The 22,272-nt window shown below is 39.5% G+C and overlaps 1 long non-coding RNA gene across 1 annotated transcript; it reads right to left on the bottom strand.

The window, feature by feature from the left end:
• Positions 1-2,758: 2,758 nt before the first annotated feature.
• LOC120434091 lies at positions 2,759-4,092 on the bottom strand. The gene is made up of 3 exons (XR_005608945.1): positions 4,007-4,092; positions 3,446-3,562; positions 2,759-3,250 (listed from the first exon to the last, which is right to left on the bottom strand). It is a non-coding gene; the product is annotated as an uncharacterized LOC120434091 (long non-coding RNA).
• Positions 4,093-22,272: the final 18,180 nt, after the last annotated feature.

The following is a 22,272-nucleotide window of genomic DNA, read 5'->3' as shown; positions in this document are numbered from 1 at the left end:
GAATTTAATAAAAAACACTTTACTCCAAAGGTTTCAGTACTTTGAACTGTCAAAATGATGTAGTACGCTACCTGCAGAGAATTCTAAAACTTAAGTTAGAACACTAAAATATTAAAACTAGAAATAGTGATCCTTTGTGAGAAATGACCTAATGAAAAGTGGAGAATGCACAAGTGTGTCTCCCAGGTGGAGTTTTCTGCTTTTATTAATTGGTCTTCCATTATGGTTCGGTATAATTAAGAAGACATGAAAGAGATTTGGGAATATTTTAATGAATGAATTGCTAGTATCATTTTTTTTTTTTTTTTTTTTTTGTCAATCCCACTTTGTGCACAGAAACACACAATGCGCACTGTCCTCGTTATCTAAAAACACCAGAATTGTAATTAAGTTTAAAAAAGGGGGCTTTTATGTTAACACTGATTGATTAGTAATGACGGCCTCTTGAAGAGTGGACTTATCAGAAAATTATTCTTTTAAAAAAAAGGAAAAAATCAGTTTTGTCTGCAGCCTGCCACCCACACAATCTCCCGCCCCCGCCACTCTATTTAACACACAGATGGATGATTAAAACTGGTTGCTTGGCTGAAGTGTTCAATTCCATCATGCAAGAGTGGAAATCAATAATATTTAAATTACCTATGGTAATCACCTACAGTCCAATAACTGGGATCAGCACAAGCTTTTTGCTCTGTGCTGCCGTCGACTAAAACATATGAAGTGGATCATGTATGTCTGTGTTCACTAATGGTTACTCTCATTGTGCTGACGTACAGAAAAACCAGACCCCCAACGTCCACATTATTCTTTATTTAACCAGAATTCAATAAAACATTATTTTAAAAAATTATGTATAAGTTTTATAATAATATTAATAATATCTATTATTTATTTATTTGTTGACTTTAGTCATAAATATTAAATTAATAATCCATCAAATTCTGTCAGGGATCTTCACATAGTTTGAAAATATGGCAGCAATTAAAAATATTAACTTAGTCAAGAGATTTTTACTTTAACTGTTTCCCACACAGAATGAACAGAATGGCTGACAGCTGAGGCGTGTTTGTTTTAAGTTAAATACTCATCAGTCATTTGTTAGTAAAAAAGAAAGAAAAATACAATACACGCACGCACACACACACACACACCGGGTAAAATGGCTACCATTGTCTGTTGTTTGGGTAAATATTATCTGGGAACACTGGGAATCATTTATTTCTAAGTGCTGCTCATGGCTGTGGCTGTGTGTTGTTTTAGTGTTAATATTTTGGGGGGTTTGTCAGGCTTTTTTTTTATTGTAAGTTTTCAACCTTTTAGGATTTCTGATGACGCCACAGAAAACAAAACTGGAATTAAACTGATGATGTAGGCACAGTCCCAGTTATGCTGCATTCATTGTGAGTAAGGCGTAGTGGGCGTGTCTGAGGCTGTTGGTTATAAACGTACCTGTTCTGTTCTGGTCTGAGGAATGGGACAGACCCTGGAGGAGCCAAAGGTCCTGAACAAATGAGCTCCCATGAAACAGGTTTGCTTACAGTAAAGGACACAATGTAGCAAGCAGCCGCCCAAAGCAACCTTGATGATAATTTCACTGTTTCCAGTGCACACCTATGAAGCCAGTCACCTTCAAGTGTAGCGCTGAGGCGTTCATCATATGAGCAGCTGACACTCCTGAATAAGCCAGTCACATCACCTTCTAACAGAACATATGAATCTGAAGTCTCTGAAAATATAATAAGGAAATGAAATAAAAGGAGACTGTGGCCGCGCAGTTCAGGAAGTCTAATGAAGAAAACTGCTTGAGCTGAAGCACTTTTATGAGCTACATCTGCTCCACATGACTTCTAACATGGAGCAGCTCAGTTGACTTTAAAATGCCTCCCTCTAGTGGAACACATGCCCAGCTTAAGAACCACAGCAGGTTCTGCTCTTTACATTTTACTTTGAACGTCTCCAGCAGCTCGTATTTGTTTATTTCTGTATACAATATGTTCTTGAATTAATGCAAGCTGTAGTACAATGAGGAGATTTTATGTTTTTATAATGAATGGTTTTAAAATCTCCTAAATTTGAACTTCACTACACATGGATTCATTCTGTGTGTTCATCAGTTAACAACAGTGAAGTCGAGACATTCAGCTCTAATTCTTAGGAGTGCTTTAGGGCTTTACCACACTGGAGTCTGCTGTAGACTACTTTTGATTTTATCCTTTTATTTCACCTTTAAAAATGCTTTTCATGCTTTATTTGGTATCATTCTTTTCAGCACAACCTCACGTGTCTGAATTTAGTCATTTTTTCATTTTGACATACTGAGTTAACACAATTAATCTAAAATTACACACAAAAAAACATCAGCGTACAAAAAACTTTAGCAAATTATTTTCTAACATGAAAATCAAATAGAAATTGTAAATTTCAAAAACTTGTGCACAAATTTTGCAATGTTATATGGAACTCTTTACATAAATATACAAGCAATGCTTCAGGCTTTGGTATTATTTAAAACTATTTACAGAACAATTAGGTGTCACAGTAATATCCCACACTAATTATTTGTGCCACTCCAGCGAGGTGTATCACTCCTCCTGTCAAATTCAAAATTCAAATTCAATTTTTATTTGTCACATTCACAGTACGATATGCAGTGAAATGCTTAGACAACTGCTCGTGACCTAAAATAAAAGACTATGAATAGGATAGGAAATAAATAAATATGAAAATTAAAATGAAGGGTAAATTTAACTAGGAAAGAATAAAATAAAATAAAATATAAAAATTAAAGTTAAAAATAAAATAACTGTACAACAAAATACACAATATAGAAAATATATAAGAATATATGAAGAAATATAGAACAATAAGAGCAGCTGTACGAGTAATAAATGGTAATGAAGAAATGTAATGTCCAGGGTTGTGCAATCCACATATTTAAGTGTCTTGTGCAGTGCAAATATGCTTAAAAGTGATTTATTTAAGTGACTTGTGACAGAGTGATCTTGTTAATCAATAACAAGATGGCAAATGTAAACAAATGTCCAGTGTGTGTGTAAGAACCATATGTGTGGGTCAGTACTATGTGGTGGTGTGATTGAGAGACCGTATCGCCTGCGGGAAGAAGCTCCTCCTCAGTCTCTCTGTGTTGGTCTTCAGGAATCGCTTTCCTGACCTCAACAGAGAGAACAGTCCGTTGTTGGGATGGCTGAGGTCCTTCACGATCCTCCTGGCCTTGGTCCAGCACCGCCTGCTGTAGATTGAGTGCAGGTCAGTGGACGTTTACATAGCTTTGACTTTTTAATGAATGGAAATATGCTGCAAAATGTGACAGCTTGTAGAATAAAAAGTTTAAACTTCTCTTTCTGTTTTTGTCTTTTTTACAGTAACAGAAAAAACGTGTGACTGATATTTACATGAATATGAGAGCTGCAAACTTATATTTCACCTTTTCCTCATGTGATCATGCAGTATGGTTGCAGGACAGCGGCGAGTGAGGTCGTCTCATTGGCTGACCAATTTTCAGAATCATCTTATAAGATAATCAAGCCTCATTCCTGCATTTCTACAGGATAGCAAAGAAAAGTAAAGCTTTGGACCTCGTGGACCATCAGCGGTCCAGGAAGATCGTCCCCCTCAAATTCCTGAGAGACGGGGGCTTCTCTCTGTTAATGTTAGTGTCTGAGTGCAGCAGTGTGAATCTAAAACGAAGCTACAGTGCACGTCTGTGTGCAACAAGGACAAAACACAAATATGAGACAAACCAACTGTGCAGTATAAAACAACGAGACTTAAACACAACAAATACATTCCAACAGTTCTTTAGCATGACGGTGAGTTAGTTCCTATATTCTTCTTATAATGGTGTTATTATTGCCATTATTGTTATTGTTGGTGATGATGAGTTAAAGTTGTTTTAACTATTATTACCATCATTGCTATAACTCACTCCTTAATCCAGGACTGAGTGGGAAACACTCTCCCTGCACACTCACACTTGTTTTCTTACCAACTCCATCTCGTCTGTAGGTTTCCTGATCGATCCGCTTGAGTCTTTATGGTGTAAAACAGACAAAATTTCAGCTTCCTCTGTCTGTGTTGGTGCTGTGGTCCCTCCCCCTGCATTTCTGCACAGCACTGCTAGCAGCAGCAGCCTCCTGTGACTGGGAGGACTTGGTACTGGTTGTTACATGTCAGGCAAACTGACACTTTTTGTTCCATCTATTTTTACTGTCTTTTTCTGTCTTAGACTTTCAGTTCCACTTTTTTCCACTTCTTCCACACCAAACTGAGTTCTACAAAGTGTGTGAGCACACAGCCAAGGTAGGGGAGGGCCCGCTGCTTTGGGGCCATACAGTGTTGGTAATGATAACGAATGAAGGGGCCGGGGTCAGTGCTTGTAGGGCCGATAGGCAGAAGCCCTTCAATTGACCCATCGGCCCACCAAGCAAATGCCCAGTAGTCCAAATTACCAGTCCAGCCATGAAGAGTCAAACAGGGAAAAGTGGATTATGAAACGTTAGGTCTCTCTTGTCTGGGCTAAAATTTCCTTCTCGTAAAAATCCAACATCACAGTGTTTCACTGAGAGCTTTGAACTGCCCCCATGTTTCAGAGGTGACTGCCAGTTTTCTGGGTTTTCGTTAGAGACTTTGAGACTTTGATCATCTACAGCCTACGTCACATGTTTTCTGATTGGTTGAGGGTCACCTGTCTTTTATTTACTTTACTGGTGGTTCAGGTGGCAGCTCGGACCCTCAGTCATGCGTCCTCTCATCAGGCTGTGCTGAGAACATCCATGTTTCTCCGGGATGGTCGACTCACACGGAGGGTGTCGAACTTTCACTCTGATTGTGAGTTTCTGTTTTTGGATTAAGTGTGTGTGTGCGCACACACACACACTGTCAGAGTTAAAGTCATCATAACAAAGTAAAATCTTTGCCGATTTTTAGCATCATTTTACTAAATATGACCAAAGTAAAACTCTCTAAACTTCAGAATCATATTACCAATAAACCCCACTGATGCTTTTCCATTGGCAGTGTGTTTCACACTGCTTTGTTACATTGCATATTATTCTGTAACCCTATATTATAGAATATAGGGTTACAGAATAGTATTTAATCTATAATCCTTAAATAATGTATTTATTTATTACCTAACCGCAGTCCAAAACCCTGTGTTATGTCAAAAACCTGTATGAGTGACACCTGATGACATATCATACAATGTGATTACCAAAGCGTGTCAGTGCAGGAGTTTAGGCAGGGAAATGCTGCAACGAAAGCTGAGACTCTGCTTCATGTTTCAGTTTCTTCATTGCGGCAGTGCATCTGCTGCTCGTCAAGCAAACAGAATATATGGGTCCCAATTAGATCATCTTGGAGAGCGTACCTAATTTACTGACGATTAACAAGGATTTAAGGAGTGCGAGGTGAAACCTGCTATTTATAAGAAAGCTAACATATAAGATACCACAGCACTGCCTTATAATGGAGATGAAGTTTAATAACCTCAGTTCCTGGTGTTGGCTGCTCGTCTGTTCTCTACATCACTCCTACTTCCCTCACTGTCAGTCTCAATACTGACATCATTTCTCTGTCCAATCATCTTCTTGTCTGCCTCCTCTCTGCACGGTTTAAATCTGTGCTCTTCATCATTCTCCCTTTCAGACTCAGACCCTCCTCCTCCCCGTCTCCACCTCAGACAGAGCTCCACCCGAGCCTCATCTTCATCTTCACCACCACCAGCATCGAGACTCTGAGGGATCCTGTCCCAACATCATCAGTGCATTTTAATGCTTAGACAGACGTTGCAGGTGAAACAGCACTGACATGTCTTCCTCTGTGTCATTAAAGAAAGCAAACTGAATTTTACAATCCACCTGATGATGTTTCTCAGATATTTGAAACTCTGCATAATCACCAAACAGCCGATTCTATTGAAAGTCTCCAGGGTTTGGATCTCGTCGCGCGTCTCTTGGTGGCATTTTTATTTTTCACGTGGCCCCATTCTTCTGGAAAATGCTAATGAAGGAAATTTCCAGTGACAATGAAAGTATACTTCTTTTGTGTGCAAACTTCCCTGTGGGGAACACGAAGCTGCTCTAATTCTGTCATTGTCAGACTTTAACATAAGCACTTGTTCAGTTGCCTTTGTTGAACGATACAACGCGTAGCACGGTCTCAATTCTTCCACGTTAATTTAAAAACAAAAGCCTGACGTTGTATTCCTTGTAGAAACGTTTGGTGCTGCTTACGCGTCTCTCGCTGCATTCAGGCAGTAACCGCTTTCGTTTTTCCTTTTTTGCCTGCTCTCATCCACAGGAGGCCTTTACCTTTGTCACCGAGCCTCACAGCACAGTCTTCACCATCCCTTAACTAACAGGATACAGGTCCAGTCTGAAGAGTTCAGGTTCAGGATTAAAGAGTTTGCAGTTTTGCTGCAGCGAGGTCAAATGAATCAGGACTGTTAAAGGGTCTGTCCTCAGATAGAGATACAGCGACAGTCCAGATGCTTTCATATTTGCCAGCTTGTGTGTGAACAGAAAATGAAGTGTCAAGCTGAGCGATGTTCTCTGATGAAAGAATAAATACATGGAGAACATTATGTTCTGCCACTCTGAAATATTTACATAAAATATAACAACAGGGATTTGCGTGCCTGTAACCTTTATTCTAGATTGATGTGACTTTGATTTTTAGCTTGAGGCCACGTAACAAATGTACGCACCGCTCACACGGCAGGGATTTATGGAGACAGCCTACTATAGACGGAAAAGTTTCTCCGACTTTCTTTTCCTCGCTTCTCTTCTTCTTCCTCTGACACATAAATCTCGGGATAAATCTGGAGGAGAAATTTCACAAAGAAGAAGTTCTTTAATTTCATCAGCACTCCTGACTGACAAGTATCATTATGGATAAAATTATCTCGGTAATTATCCTGCCCAGAGGAGATTTATATCCCTTTGTGAGAGCTTAGAGGAGAAGCAGGAACGTCAGGACGTGGTCTGTGCAGCAGAGTAAGTGCTTTGTTAAAATCAGCCTTTTACTGTGCGAGAGGCTCGTTGGAGGACTTAGTGTGAGGTTCCTGCTCTGCACTGGTTATGCTAAACACAACTATTTGTTTTTGTGAGAGAAACTTGGTTATGAAATATCAGCGTTAGCATTAGCCTAATTTCTACTGTTAAACAGTATTGAGACTGTTCCACTTTTAAGGTGGAATTGGGTCTCATTTGACTTCACCCTGAAGTTTAGTTTTGTTGCTTTAAGCCCAGTCTGACAATGACCGACATCTGAATGTTTTCCTTCGACCGGGATTTATTCTTCTTTTCCTTGTTTGGGATTTCCTTGTCCTGTCGTTTTGATTTGTTAAAAACAAATAAATAAACACTGAGAATGTGTAGGACAAATCCCAGCTGCTTGGATTTTGACATTTTCATCTGTAAAAATGTTAAAAATGTATTTTTTAAAGACAAAACGCGTTCAAACTGTGTAGATTTCGGTTAATTACAACCTTTCTAATTAGTGGACACAACTACACAAACTCACATATTCATTCACTTTGTAACACTTCTTACGGCCACGATCCTGAGTTTTCAGTTTTGGACTTTGAATTTCTGTTTGATGTTCTGTGTTTGACAAACTTTGGGCAGCTTTGCAGTTTTTAATTTGGTTTAATTTTATGACTTTGCTTCGGTTGTGTTTCTCGTTGGTGTTTGTTATTTCGAGTTTATCTTAAACTGATCGTGTGCTTTACTCCCTTTGTATTTATTCCCTTCGCCTGTCTTTCCTGTTCCTTATTTTGCTGGTCTTCATCCCGTGTGCGCTGTGTTTAGCTTTGTGAACTGTCACACTGGCGATTCTGTTTTGAGACAAACATGAGGCGACGTTGATGGAACCCTGAAACTGCAGATAAACATGAATTCCATAAAATTCTAATTCATGTCAGCAGTAATGATGTTACAGACACATCGGTCAGAGGGCACTAAAATTAATATTCAGTCATCGTGCAGCTTTCCCGAAACAGTATCGACTCTGTTGTTTTCTCTGGTCCCCTCCCCAGTTAGAACAGGAGTCACATGTTTAGTTGCATGCTGTCTCTAAATTGGCGGTCTGAGTGGTGTCCAACAATTACATGGGCTTTATAGATAACTGGGAAACCTGGTCTTGCTGGGCGATACAGCATACATCCCAATTTGGACAGAGCTGCTCTTATTTAAAGAAATCTGGCCTAGTTGTAATAAACCCCCAAAATGTGACTATACAGAGTTTGGACCTGGATTTTCAGTCTTACACTCCTCTCTGCAGCTTCTCTCCTCTGTTTATACCCCAAAACTACATCCTCTTAGAGCGGGGTGGGCAAAAGATCAAAGATCTAAAACTGTGAAGTCAAAAATACAAGTCATAAACAGGAAAACAATAATTACAATAATTACACCAGTATTTCACTTGATTTTTGACACATAGCTAAAAAATACTGAATAGTTGTTTCACAAATGTAATCATTTAATCAACTTCATAAGATGTCTTTCAGCTCACGTTTCTCATTCAGTGAGAAAACTAGAGCTGGACCAGGTGATGCTGAATCCTCCCTTATGCTTCAATAGGTGGAGGCTGCTGGGGGATTCCCATGATGCATTGGGTGTTTCTTCTTCACTCACTATGTGTTAACAGACCTCTGTGCATTGAATCATATCTGTTATTAACCTCTGTCTCTCTTCCACAGCATGTCTTTATCCTGTCTTCCTTCTTTCACCCCAACCAATCACAGCAGATGGCCCCGCCCCTCCCTGAGCCTGGTTCTGCCGGAGGTTTCTTCCTGTTAAAAGGGAGTTTTTCCTTCCCACTGTCGCCAAAGTGCTTGCTCATAGGGGTCATATGATTGTTGGGTTTTTCTCTGTATGTATTATTGTAGGGTCTACCTTACAATATAAAGCACCTTGAGGCAACTGTTGTTGTGATTTGGCGCTATATAAATAAAACTGAATTCAATTGAAAATTAAAATCTGTTTTGGGCTTCGACACGTGCACTGATTTATATGGACACAGCCCTGCAGAGTCCACCATCAGAAAGCAGCTCATTGTCTCTTTGAAGATTTTGTGGGATATGACATCACTCGCCTTGTCAGCTGCAGGCCTGGATGTGTGTAGTTTTGTAGCTAACAAAGCATCGACTCCTTAACCCGCTATTCATCAGACAAGTTCTTGTATTTTTCTGCATGTTTGGTCGCAGAGTGATTTAAATTGTAGTCCCTGAACACAGCGACCTGTGAACTGCAAACTAAGCTCACAGCTTTTTCTTTGACTTCTGTAAATAAATATTTTACAGTCCAGACCTTGTTAGAAATGCAGCAGTCAGTATTAATCTCTTTTTTTTATTACATGAGCTGACGTGTCTGACATGAGGATTCACCTGCACATGCATCCTTACACAAATAAAAGTCACACTTTCAAAATAAAAGCAGCACAGGGTGCAAACTAGGGGGCGGGGTCAAAAAGAAAAGACTTTGCACTCATGAACCATGGAACATTGTCATTGATGACCATTACTACCCTCTAGGTATAGCCTCTGAGTCATCCCTCCAGCATACAGTTGGGTTTATGCTCAGATTATAAGTTCTCACAATTTATTATCAAACGGTTAGTGAACGGTTAATTTCAAATGAGTTTCGTATGGCGCCATGGACCTCCATCTCTCTGGCTGCTGCACCTGAGCAGTAAAAACTTTTATAGCATCTGGTAAAAACTGAATGTTAACGTGATTGGTCAAAGCTTCTATAGTTCAAACTGAAGAAGCTTCTTGGATAAGAGGTTTCCTAGTCTATCCAGGGAAACAGGGAAATGTGGATTATTAGACATGAAGTCTCTCTTGTCTAAGTCTCTGTTAGTACATGATTTAACTCGCATAGAAAACAGGTCTGGCCTGGATGCGGCATCAAGCTGGCACTTCTGACTGACAGGTGTCATGGCAGGGTGTATGTCAACCAGATGTGCGCCAGGTCTGGCAATGATGTTCCTATTTTCCTATTTTAGTTAGAAGACCCAAATGCCATGTTGCAATCCTATACCGCTGTGGTAGCCAACGTTTCAAATGCTGGTTTGACAGGTTTGTGAGTGTGCACTTTATCCAAAACCTAGTGAGGATTTACTCATGTTTACTATTGGGTGTCTGTAGTTCAGGAGGTAGAGCAGGGCACCTACTGATCGGAAGGTTAGTGGTTCGATGCCTGACTCCTCCAGGCTGCATGCGTGTGAATGTAGTTAGGAAGCACTCAGTTTAGAGAAAGTGTGTGTGATTGGGTGAATGTGGCGTGTTGTATAGACAACTTTGAGTGGTCTACACAGCAAAGGACCACCAGTGTGTCTCGAACTAGCCATGTGTAAGCACCTTGTGTGGGTCAGGGCTGGGAATAGTGTGTGTACAGGACGGGAGGGGGTCATGAGTGAGGCGATCTCTGGCCAATGACAGTTATTCTTACAGTTTCTGGGACGACCAACTCAGATACCAGAAATTGAAAACTCACTGGTTGTCATGGAAACCCCAAACAAAAGATTACCCTTCTGTTTGTGAAACAACAGATTTTACTCAATAATGTCTCAGAAACACCAAACACGATTTCATTCCCATTTTCATAAAAACTGTTTGGGACCCTCAAAGAGGCAGCGGAGAATACTGAGGCAGTCAGCAGCAGAATGTGCCTGAAAATACAGATTTTATAATTAATCATTTTTAGAATATTTTAAACGAATATTTTATAAATATTTCTTCTTTTCAGTTTTATGAAACACGGTGTGTTTTGCATTAGTAATACTGTGTTAGTTGCATCATATTGCTGTAAATGCTTCATATATCATGGGTAAGTTGTTCTACAGTGTCACATCATAATTTAAAGGATGTTATGTGTTTGTATCATCTCTGCCCAGTTTCAGTCAGCCTGTTTAAGCTCTGATTTCTATCCTGTATGATTTATGCCATAACTGGAATATTTAATATTTATTTAACATTTAATCAGTCTGTTCCTCATGTTATCAAAAACAAACAGTTCATCATAGTTTTATACACACAGCACACGCACTGCAAAAGATACTCGTCTTTGAGAAGATGATATGAAATTGAATCTTGAATCTCAGTGTTTGAAACGGTTCAATTTTACAGCTGTAAATTTTGCATTAAATCATTTTATTTATTAATACAATAAATTTAATTTTGGCCATATTATATTTACATTACCAGTGTGAGCTGACACTACTCATGAACAACATTAGCTAAGTACTATTTACTAGCTAATCTTAAAATTACTGTTGGACACAGAAAAAAGCCGACAATCCAACAACCCTTCTGACCCTCACGGTCTTCTAAAGGCCCAGCCTGACTGTGAAGCCCGGGTCCTGTGAAGGATGCAGTCCCTGACTTAGGACACACCTTTTGTTTTGCTGTCTCCTGTTTTGCCACTTGATGTCACTGAAACAAAGCTTTGAATGAATGAACTCATCCACCAAGTAAAACTGGAAACCAGCTTTGCTGCAAGCTCAGAGAAGAATACAAAGACAAACAGGTCAACTGCAAAATTCAGAAACTATAACTCTTCATAGAAATCACAGGACTTGGAAGACGGGGACAGGTTGTGGTCTTTGTCCAGCCTCTCTAAATGAAAGGCCATGATTGATCGCATGATCAATAACAGTTGCCTGAATTTCATCTGAAACTTGAGACCTTCCAGCTACACCTCTACCTCACACACATTTGGAAGAGGCGTCTCCTGCTCTGCTGAGATAGAGACAATGAAAACTGAGAGGATCCCAGGTTCTTTAGGCGGGTCAAAGCAATCAAGAAAAACTGTAATTACCGTCTGTGTGGCCTTCCTGTTCTCAGTGGTGGTGCCAGCGTACCAAACTCCCAGGCAGCAGGAGAGCACGTTCTCCACTGAGGAGCGCTACAAGGCCAGCAGCAGCTTCTGGGCCAGGTTGGTCTTCCTCAAGGCACAAAGGAAGTGCAACCAGACTCCACCCGCTCTTCATTTATAATGAGAAGAGGCTGGACTGTGGACCAATTATTCAAACACTGACTGTGAGACCAACACATGGGTGTAGCACAGCTAATGAACCAACAACAAGCTGCTAACAGGTCTGTCAGTTGCAGTGAAACCATTAGCAGTTAAAGCTGGAGCAGCCGGGCCACGTAGAAAGTGCAGGATAGCATGATGGCGATTGTGTCCAGCAGGTGTGCGAGCTGGAGCTGCACAGAGGTAGTGACAAAAATGCAACATGGCAGCTCCTATAAATAGTACAGTGGGGGGAGGAGCCAAGTCATCACTCTGTGACACAGCCACAAATAGCTTTAGCTGTTCTTTGTCTTGAAATTGTGAATTTCCCTCATGAATCTTGTGTTTTAATTTATGGATTTGGATTTTTGTCCTATAATAAAGTTTTGTTCTTTTGCTTATGAATCCCATTCCCACTGTATGACCTTTAGCTCCTGTTTAAATTAAACGTTTCAGGTTCAATGTAATAAAAATGAACTAATTACCAGTGTCACTGCTTAAACAATATTTTTACTATCAGCCCATACGTTGATATGATTTCATTTTGGCTAAATAAATTATTGCTAATCATCCCCAGTCTTACTGAACAGTTTGTCCCATCTGGATGTTGGTGTGATTCACTGTTTTCTTGTTGTACGTTAACCTGAGAGAAGCAAAGAGGGTCAAATGAAATCCGGTTGGATAAGTTCACCACACTATATCTGAATATTCTGCCACAGTTTGTAGTGAAAATGCTTACACTGATCAGCTCTGCCAGCTGAGGTCACCCTCCAAACTCTGATTAAACGTGTCAGTTTATTCACCCTATTATCATCCACTCGCATCCTGTTGTCACTGATTGTCTGCGTGTGATGGTGCTGATGTGGAGACCGCTGCTGATCAATAAAAAACTGTACGTGTCCAGAACCTGGGAGGCATTCTGTAATTAAATCAATAGCTGTGCTTGGCTCGTAGCATTAAGATTATTGGCTACGCTGGTATTTAGTCACTGTTGTCTTAAACCGAGAGTATAAACTGGCTACCATAAGAAATCAATGGCTGCATATCACAACCAGCATCCTAATTACCTGGCAAGGGATCAATGTGGTTTTCTGCGTTACCGCTCTCTCAGGAAAATCACAGGACGCTATTTTTCTTGGTGACTCTCCAGCTCAGAAGATTACGCCCATCAGAGTCAGAATACTTTATTATTCCCAGAGGAAGTCACAGCTGCTCCAACACAGTAAAAGAGCAGCGAGGAACAAGTTAAAGTGCCAATATAAAATACTGGAGTATATTACAGAATAGCTCTAATATATATTCTGATATCACACAAAATTGAAATATAAATGAAGCTGAAATTGAGGTGCAGATACTAAGGGTGTACAACTATTGTCGTACGAGTGCTTATAAAAGCTGTACAGAGAGAGCACCACAGGCAGGAATCATTTCTTGTGTCGTTCAGCTGAACATGCTCCTGTGACTGGTTAGCACCTCATGGGGAGGGTGGGAGGTTTGGGAGGGGATCTCTTACTGTTTAGGCTGAAATTGTTTTGATTTATGAAACCATGCAAGGATGTAAAAAATACCGCACCTCAAATGCATTTCACTTTAAAGTAACAAGCCTGTTTTGTAAGGAGTAGAAATGACAGATATTTGTTGTAAAATGTTTGGAGTAAAAGTAAACAGCTGTCAGAATTCAAATATCAGACTGTATTAAAACACACATTTTCTCATTGCTTCAACAATTAAATAACACAGAGAAAAATGTTTCAATAATTAATAATAATAAAAATTTAGAATAATTCATTAATTTTAAGAGGATGGAGGTGCTGCAAGCTTTGACATACTCTTCACGTCCATAGTGTTATATGTCCATATACAACGCCTGACTTCAGGTTCATTGTTAAGGCCTTTCACATCGGACGTGGCATGCACTGCCTCACTGCTAACTAGAGCGAAGGACCCAAAGTCTGTGCTGCGCTGGCCGCTGCGCTCTGTGGCCGCTCTACTACATGAGCCTGCTGCTTGTCATTTCAAAACATGCATCTCTCTGACTTTATATCCTCTCCGAGGGTTTGTGTTGTATTATGTTCAAATGTTTAATAAAAAAAAAAGATGTATCACTCATTCATAAAGAAGAAAACTTTGTAACTATCCTGACTAGTGAAGCGTAAACAGCCACTTCCCTAAAGAGATCATGGAGCGACGCAAGATACTGTTTCCAGTCTGACACACCGACGCACAGTCCTGGGCTCCCGCCTGTCATCATCGTCGGGGACCGGCTCTACTTGGACGGACGGCTCTACCACGACCCCGGCGCCACTCCCTGGTTGTTTTTGAAATAAGTCTTTATGCAGATGATGCTTTTCCTCCAACACTCACAAACCAATCTCTCTGAGGTAATTATATCAATAAACTCTTTTTCAAGAGATTATTAGATAAACTGGTTAAAATCTACAGTTCTTCTAATAAATTGCTCCTTCAAAAATATTAAATATTTAGGTGTTAATGTCTCTCCTAAGCTTGCAGATTTAACTAAATTAAAGCACATCCCACTTTTGAAGACAGTAGAAGTTGTTACGGGTTCGAAATTGAGGATGAGAGTAAAACAATGATAGTCCAGAAAAGGTCGTTCAAACAATTGATTTTAATGAATGCACGCAGCGTGGAGAGGTGTAAACTGCAAAACAGTTGTACATCTCTGCCCAAAATACACTCTAGATTGCTTTTATAACATCAGGGTATTGTAACGCCCCTTCTTGCGCTTACAAACACATAATTTGCATGTACAGAACATTCATGTATTTTAAGAATTAAATGCAACATAGAGGTTCCTCCTTGTGGCATACTCTTCCGAATATGGTGATGACCTAAGGCCTTTGAGGTCACCATGGGCTGGACATCCTTACGTCACCTGTAACTAAGCAAACTCAAATACCACAAGAAGCTGAATACATTCAGGCCTTTGCTCAGCTACTATTTTACTGTAACAATATACTCAGCATATGAGTTATGATACATATATATTTAACTCAATCATTTTAAAGTAGTTATAACTGCACCTGTAATAAACATGTTAATATTTGATTATGATAACCCCTATAATATAAATTATAACATAATGCCAGCAGCTTCAATAAACACTTTGATGAAATGATAATTACTGCAATGATAAGATGATGGTTATGTAAAATAATCCCTGTAATTCCACAATTCCCTCTCTTGACGTCTTCCAAAGACGTCACTACACCATTCCCAGGTCCACTACCTTCGCTCTGACCCTCTCTAGCCGCCCCCTGACTCAGCAAATCCGACAACAACCTCATGTCCTCTAGGTGGTCCAGCAATAAAACACCAGCTCCCACTTGAAAACACTTCATGCTTAAGTGGTCTCTGCTCCTTTTCTGGGTCCCTCTCTAGTGGAAATCTTCTCCTGTAAGGGATAGAAAACAAACAGCCTCTCTCTGCTATACCTTACTAACTTACTGTGTTCATCTCAGGTTCCTGTCATTATTCAAAGTTGGTTCCCAATATCATATCAGGCAAAATCACAAACCCTACTGCCACGTCTGCTTTGTTAAGCTCTTCAGCTAGACTCTGTACCGGTTTGCCAATCTGTGTGTACATGTCTCTACACTTTTAATGTCTAAATGCACATCTGGATGTATGTGCACTTGTGTGTCTATCTGCATCTATGAGTCAGTGGTTTGTCAGATATAAGGCGTTAATGTGAGAAATGTTTCCTGACTATTAACTCCTGATACTCAAGGAACTTTCCTGTTTGCCAAACTTCCTAGGTTTGGCCTTTTACACTTTTACTAAAGAAATTTTAACAGAGCCCAAAGAGATTTTTATTTCTCCTGTGCTTGACAGGATAAGGGAAGTTGTTTTTTTTTTGTTTTGTTTTGAAATTTTTCCCTTCTGTGTGTGTGTGTGTGTGTACATAAGTAAGGATATGATAATCAACATAAGATCCCTGGTTTGCAAATGATTTTCTGCCCCCGCTGCAGGGCAACATCCTACATCATTTTGTGGTGAGTCTATGTTGGCTAGTTTAATACAAATATGTAACAATTACTTCATTACATTGCCCACTCAGAGTTGCGCAGTTTCAATGTATGTGGAGAGTGTTTTCACAGTTTAAACATAGGTTACTCACATTTCTAGCCTGATTATTTCCCAATAAAAGTGAAATCATACATTGCATTTGATTTCACTCATGTATTATCATGTTCTGGGCTCTATCCATTATATTAACTTTATTCAATCTCAATACTCTTTATGTGTGTGAGCAACGCTTTTAGTTTTATTAAACACAACCCAAGTAAAATACACACCATCCCCATGTCAGCCTGACTCTCCGCTAAAAAGCACACTTCAAAATTTTCTATCTGGATTTACGCCTCTTTTGGCCTCAAGCATATACATAACATGCAAAGGTTACTGTTAATGCCCGTTAGACAAGTTTCCATTATCTACAACATTTTGTTTCACCCGGCTCACCCTTACACATTTCCTGTTCACTTATTGCATATTTATCTTTAACACCATTTACCTCAGTAGTTGCTAAGCAGAAACAAAGCAACCTGTGGTCCACCTTTACCCTGTAAAATAAACCCCTGTCATGTTTGTGTCTGTAAGCATGTTTTGCATTCATTCATTACACTCCCCGCCATTCCTGCAAATTAGGAGCTGTAAAGTTAAAAGCTACATAAAGTCCAGGCCTTCGGCCTGGCCTATATATAAATCATGTGTGTTTGTAAGCGTGCATGCAATTAACCTGCTATGTTCTCATCTTCCCTCAACATGTATCACCTGGACACTCTCACCAGTGAAGCTTAAAACCCTCTTGGATAGAACATCAACTCTAAACTAGCACAGTTATGCAATGTGTCTTTGTATACTTTGTAGTGCATTATGCTAAACAAACCAACCCTTTCAATTCCCCAACCCTATCTGTCTCCTCAACGGGTTGTATGTTTTCAATGTTTCCTTATTATTTTGTCATAAAATAAATCAAACAAATAACTTAAGCTGTGTGACGGCACCTTGCGTTTACGCCAGGCTGTGAACTGCCCTGAAGCTACACCCCCTTTCACCCAATTTAATTTCTCAATCTTAGTTTAAACTATTCCTGACCTTCTCCTTCTCTCGTCTGATCATCTCAAGTACGTCCTGTACCAAATTTGCTTCCTCTTTTCAAGTCCCACATTTAATTACAACAGGGGTCCCCAATCTCAGTCCACGAGGGCCGGTGTCCCTGCAGGTTTTAGATGTGTCCTTGATCCATCACAGCTGATTTAAATGGATAAATTACCTTCTCAACATGTCTTGAAGTTCTCCAATGAGTTAATCATGTGATTCAGGTGTGTTGACCCAGGGTGAGATCTAAAACCTGCAGGGACACCGGCCCTCGTGGACTGAGATTGGGGACCCCTGAATTACAAGCTCTAACACATTTGCCCTATACGGCGGTCTCGACGTGTTTCCTGTCTACTTACAAAAATACCAAAGTTATTCTCAGAACTCAGAGCTGAAGTTCCCCTTTCCTAAGTCTATATGTTCTACAAGAGAGCAAGTCGGTAAACAAGTTTATCATCACAAAGGTTGTTAGGTAAAGGTCACGTAGACATTTGCTTAGTAACCCTAAAAGAGCACCTTTCATGTAGCTAATCGCATATATTAACACCCCCTTTTTGTGACACATCTCATGTGTTACAAACTCAAAATCCTTCACTCGAGCTTAGGAAATTAAAAGAAAAGTTTAATCCTATCATATTATGTATAAATGCTCCGGAGCTTAAACCTGTGTTATAAGAAAGAAAACTTAAAACAGAAAAGTTATCAGTCATGTGTCTAACCTTAGTCCAGTCTTTATGTCAGTGTCCAGTCGGTCCAACCTATAGTCTGCCTCGTCCGTCCAGTCACCATCCATTTACACACATTCACTCACATGCATTAACATCAGGTATTGCTGACAGTGGAGACTATCTCGCAAATATTCAGTCTTCACTCTCAGCAACATCAACTCATTTATTTGTTTTACTTTGTTTAAGAAAATAGTTCTTTCTGCTTTTAGACTGGATTGGCTCATGGCAATCCTTTTAGACAGAGACTTAGCCTTCTCCTCTGCCCATTGTAATCTGGAGAAGGTCACCGAGAATTTTTCAGCGCTGTTATCCACTCTTTTGCAGGCCTGCTTAGAACAAAAATGAGAAGAAGAGAGCTGATTGTTAGCTCATCAAAGTACAAAACAAAATCACCTGACAGGTTTTTTCTAAGTGCACTGTTATAAAAACTATGGGCCCTTTTAGACATGTCCATGTTTATCAAAACTCCCTCTATTAAAATGAAAAACAACAGCCCCAAAAAATCTTAAACCATCTTAAATTTCACCCGTTCAACGCACTGAAAACCTCGTCCAAACTGCACCGTTTTACACACAACCATGTCCCCTTAGACACTTCACCATACTTAGATTCAGCCTAAAATATAAACACGTTATAACAATGTGTCAACACTAAATTATAAATTTCTTGTCCAAATCTGCACCTTCAACAGAAATGCATGTTGAAACCTTAACACCTTATTGAATTATTTTCATTTTCTTTCTATACTAATCACTTACTCTTATCAATCAGTGCAAAAGCACTCCTAACTCACTCTTATAAAACTGCTTTAATCACTTTTCTTCTGTTAATTTCCATTTATTTTATTAAACATTCACACCATTCTCTCACTCATACAACCAGCAAGCTGATCTTCATTGCATATGCTTGTGTTCTTAGCCAAGTTTTTAATCAATATCTGTGCATTAAGCTTCAGGAGCTTGTCTTGGTAAGGTTAATGCATTTTCTGTTTGTGTGTGTATGGGTATATATTATTTTGCATCTATGGCTTCACAGTCTCCCAGACTTCTTCCCAACTCTCCAGTTAAGCAGTCAGTTTTCTTTTTCCCCGAGTTACTAGCCCACATTTTGATTTCCCACCTTAAATTACCGCCCTCCTGGTCTTCAGCCAGGAGCTGGGGCTTGCTTTTCAGGTTCCTGGACACATCATTCTGTGAACAATTCCACCAGAAACTTGCCTTAACTTATCCATAGATGTTAACCTCTAACTTTCTTCCGACTGCTGGATCTGGAGAGCCGGTCCAAGTCTGCTTTACTCCTGAAAATAACAAAACTAAGACATTTTCATTATTATCACCAGTGGTTAAATAACCCATTTCTCTGTCTCTGGTCAGAAACACCAATTATGCCAGGCATGTAAGCGTGTTCTTCCCTGCATTTTATGTTAATTGGGTGTAAACTGCTTCTTCATTAAATTAATTCATTGAGTTCTTCGTTGCCTTGCGATGTATTCATGTTAATGTACACTACGTGTGAGCTGTTTCTTCATTGCATCCTATATATTCATATTTAATTTATGCATTTCACCACTGAGCTTTAGATTCAAACTATCTCACTTCTGATTCATTTCAAAATAATCTCACATGTAACAATTTGTATGTGTGTTTTCTATTCATTAAGGTAATGACAATTATCTTCGTTCATTATTCTTACCTTTTCTAATGTTTACCTCTTTGTTATGCTGTAGTGGACATCCCTAAACAATTCATGAGTTCAGGCTTCAATTTTCATTCCAATTATATCCTATATTCTCTCAGTCAAACTCGTCCAGCTTCATCTCTCACTGGTCCTCTCTGCACAATGTCCTGTTCGGGCTTCAAAGCTCCAGCAAACACAGTCTCAACTCAGCTGTTGTCTTCTTCTCTGTTTCTTTACAGTCTTTTCTTTCAGATTAAGTCCCAGCGTGGCAAAATATCACTCAATGTCCAGTGCTCTTCCACAATTCTTTATCCCACTGTTCAACTGCCCAGCCTGTATTTTCACAGTACATGTTGCATTACACTTACATGCTGCTGCTGGTCGTCAGTCGTCATCAGGGTTAATGGATCAGTGGCACTGCCGTTTGCCTGCTGTATTCAAGTTCACGATGTTCTATCGGTCTTCATCAGGCGATTGACTGTCCTTTGAACTTCTTCTCCGCTTCAGGGACAAAGTGAGAGATCCAGCCGCACAATTTCGAGCCAAAAACTGGCTTATTCTCCCAATTCTTTTAATCTACTTTTCTGCTGCTGAACTCAAGGTTGCAATGTTGAGAGAGTCCACCTGTATTGACACACTAAAGCATACAATTAGTAATATATTCATTTTTCTTAAAGGCTTCATTTGCTCCATGGGCCTCGTCTGTCTCTCTGTGTTCTTTCTGTACACACTCAGTTCCCATATATGGGCATGCCAAGTTCCTGTTCACTATTTCCTGTCGCTGCAGCCCCGGTACACAGAGCCATATTTCCTGTTCTTCAAACTAATCTAACTCCTTTATTCCATACACACGTTTAAAGGTTCTAACCTCTTTAGTCATTCAGTAATCGTCTCACACACTGCCTTTTCTTTCAAACTCCCCCTTTTCACTTACTCAGACAAATCACACAGTCACTCAAATCAAATACTGACAGCATTCACACAATTAAAATCACTCGAAATACGCTTTCATACGAGTATCTTGGACATGCCTTCCATGATCAGAAAGAGCAAGTCAAAAGAAAAAAGAAAAAGAAAACTGAAACCTCTCATAGCATCACTGAAGGTCAAATATCTTCATAGACCCAAAAGTAAGCATATTATTTCCCTAGTCAAAAGTCAAACCGTTACTCACAGTAATTTTTAATCTAACAGCCTTTGTGTTTTGAAACTAAAAGAGGAAGGAACAGCGCCTAATTTAAACTGCGCATGTTGTCACTCAACAACACACACACAGAAAATGTAACTGTATATATTATCTCAAACTGAAACAGAACCCATCTAAAAATCCTAAAACATCTTACTTCAACACCCCAAAACACACATCGCTTACAGACATCTTTTTTAATTAAATTATCTCAAATTCAATTTCAGTTCTCAGAACTCAGGTAACAGTCTTAAGTATCAACAGTTTATGTATCCTATCTCAAAACCCCGCAAAAAGTCATACAGTCGTGGCAAGAAATAAAACTTTACTTACATATTGTAATAAACAAAACCAGCGTCTTAAGTACAGGCATCAGCCATGTGTAGCAGTCTCTATAAACTTCCTATCAGTCTTACACAGTTTTACCTAGTACAGACACGTGTCAAGCAAACCCCATACTCATATTCTACAGTTATCATGAAATACTTATCATAATCAACAACAGTCACACAAATATAATAAACATAAACTGCATTTCTTCCCTTAAAACACAGATTGAAGTCGTCCTTAACCCAGGCTCTGCAGTCTGTCATTAGCCACTCATTAGTAAACAGGAAATGTCACTCTAAATAAGTCACAGGCATCTCATTTACATAGACACAGACACACTCTCAAAATAACCAGCCTGCTGCAGTGCCCGTGGCAGACAGAGCCTATATACAAACATAGAAATTATAACACAGAGACGTCTGATAAATTAAATAATATTTACAAGGCCTTAAATTGCACAACCTACATAATTTAGACAAAATTTGAATTAACCCTCCAAGGGACAAACTCCAAGTTTTTGATCATCAATGACAGTCTCAGTTCCAAACTGTATCTGCTCTAATCCCTAAATATCCTAAGTAAATTTAAAAGCGCCCAACGCCCAAGCTCCAAGCTTTACTGCCCAAAAAGTGCATAAACCGTTCCAAACGGCAAAGTGGTCCAACCACTAGTTATTCTGGAGTGCCCCAAGCTCCACAGTGACCAACTGACTATCCTCATAGAGGACGGAGTCTAAGCGCCCCTGACTCCGCAAGCGTTACCTCTGAGCGATGCACTTCCTAGAACATCCCACAGTTCCGTTCTACATAAATTTAATTATGTTTTTAAAGACATCCTATGAAACCACCAAACCAACTTTATTGATGTCCAAGCCCAGCTTTATATTCAATTATAACTGTATGACCATATACAGATTTCAAATGACCTATAATCCTAAATTCAGTAGTCCAACTACTTTAAATTCTCTTTCCTTAGCAGTCCAACTGCATTTCCTTTAATCAGTACTGTCACTTAACCTTACATTATCATTACTTCAACTTCAATTCTCATGAGATTTTCACCAAAATCAAAACAGACCTTTACCAGTAATTTTCAGTGAGTAGACTTTCAATTTTGTCAGAACCAATTCAGCACTGTTTGGAAATAATTCAACAGGTAGTGCCTTACCTTTGAATAAGCCGGCTTATGT

This window comes from Oreochromis aureus, linkage group 17 (assembly GCF_013358895.1).
Source record: "Oreochromis aureus strain Israel breed Guangdong linkage group 17, ZZ_aureus, whole genome shotgun sequence".
Lineage (NCBI taxonomy): Eukaryota > Metazoa > Chordata > Actinopteri > Cichliformes > Cichlidae > Oreochromis > Oreochromis aureus.
The sequence above is the reverse complement of the archived record's forward strand: the minus strand, read 5'-3'. Positions and strand labels throughout refer to the sequence as shown.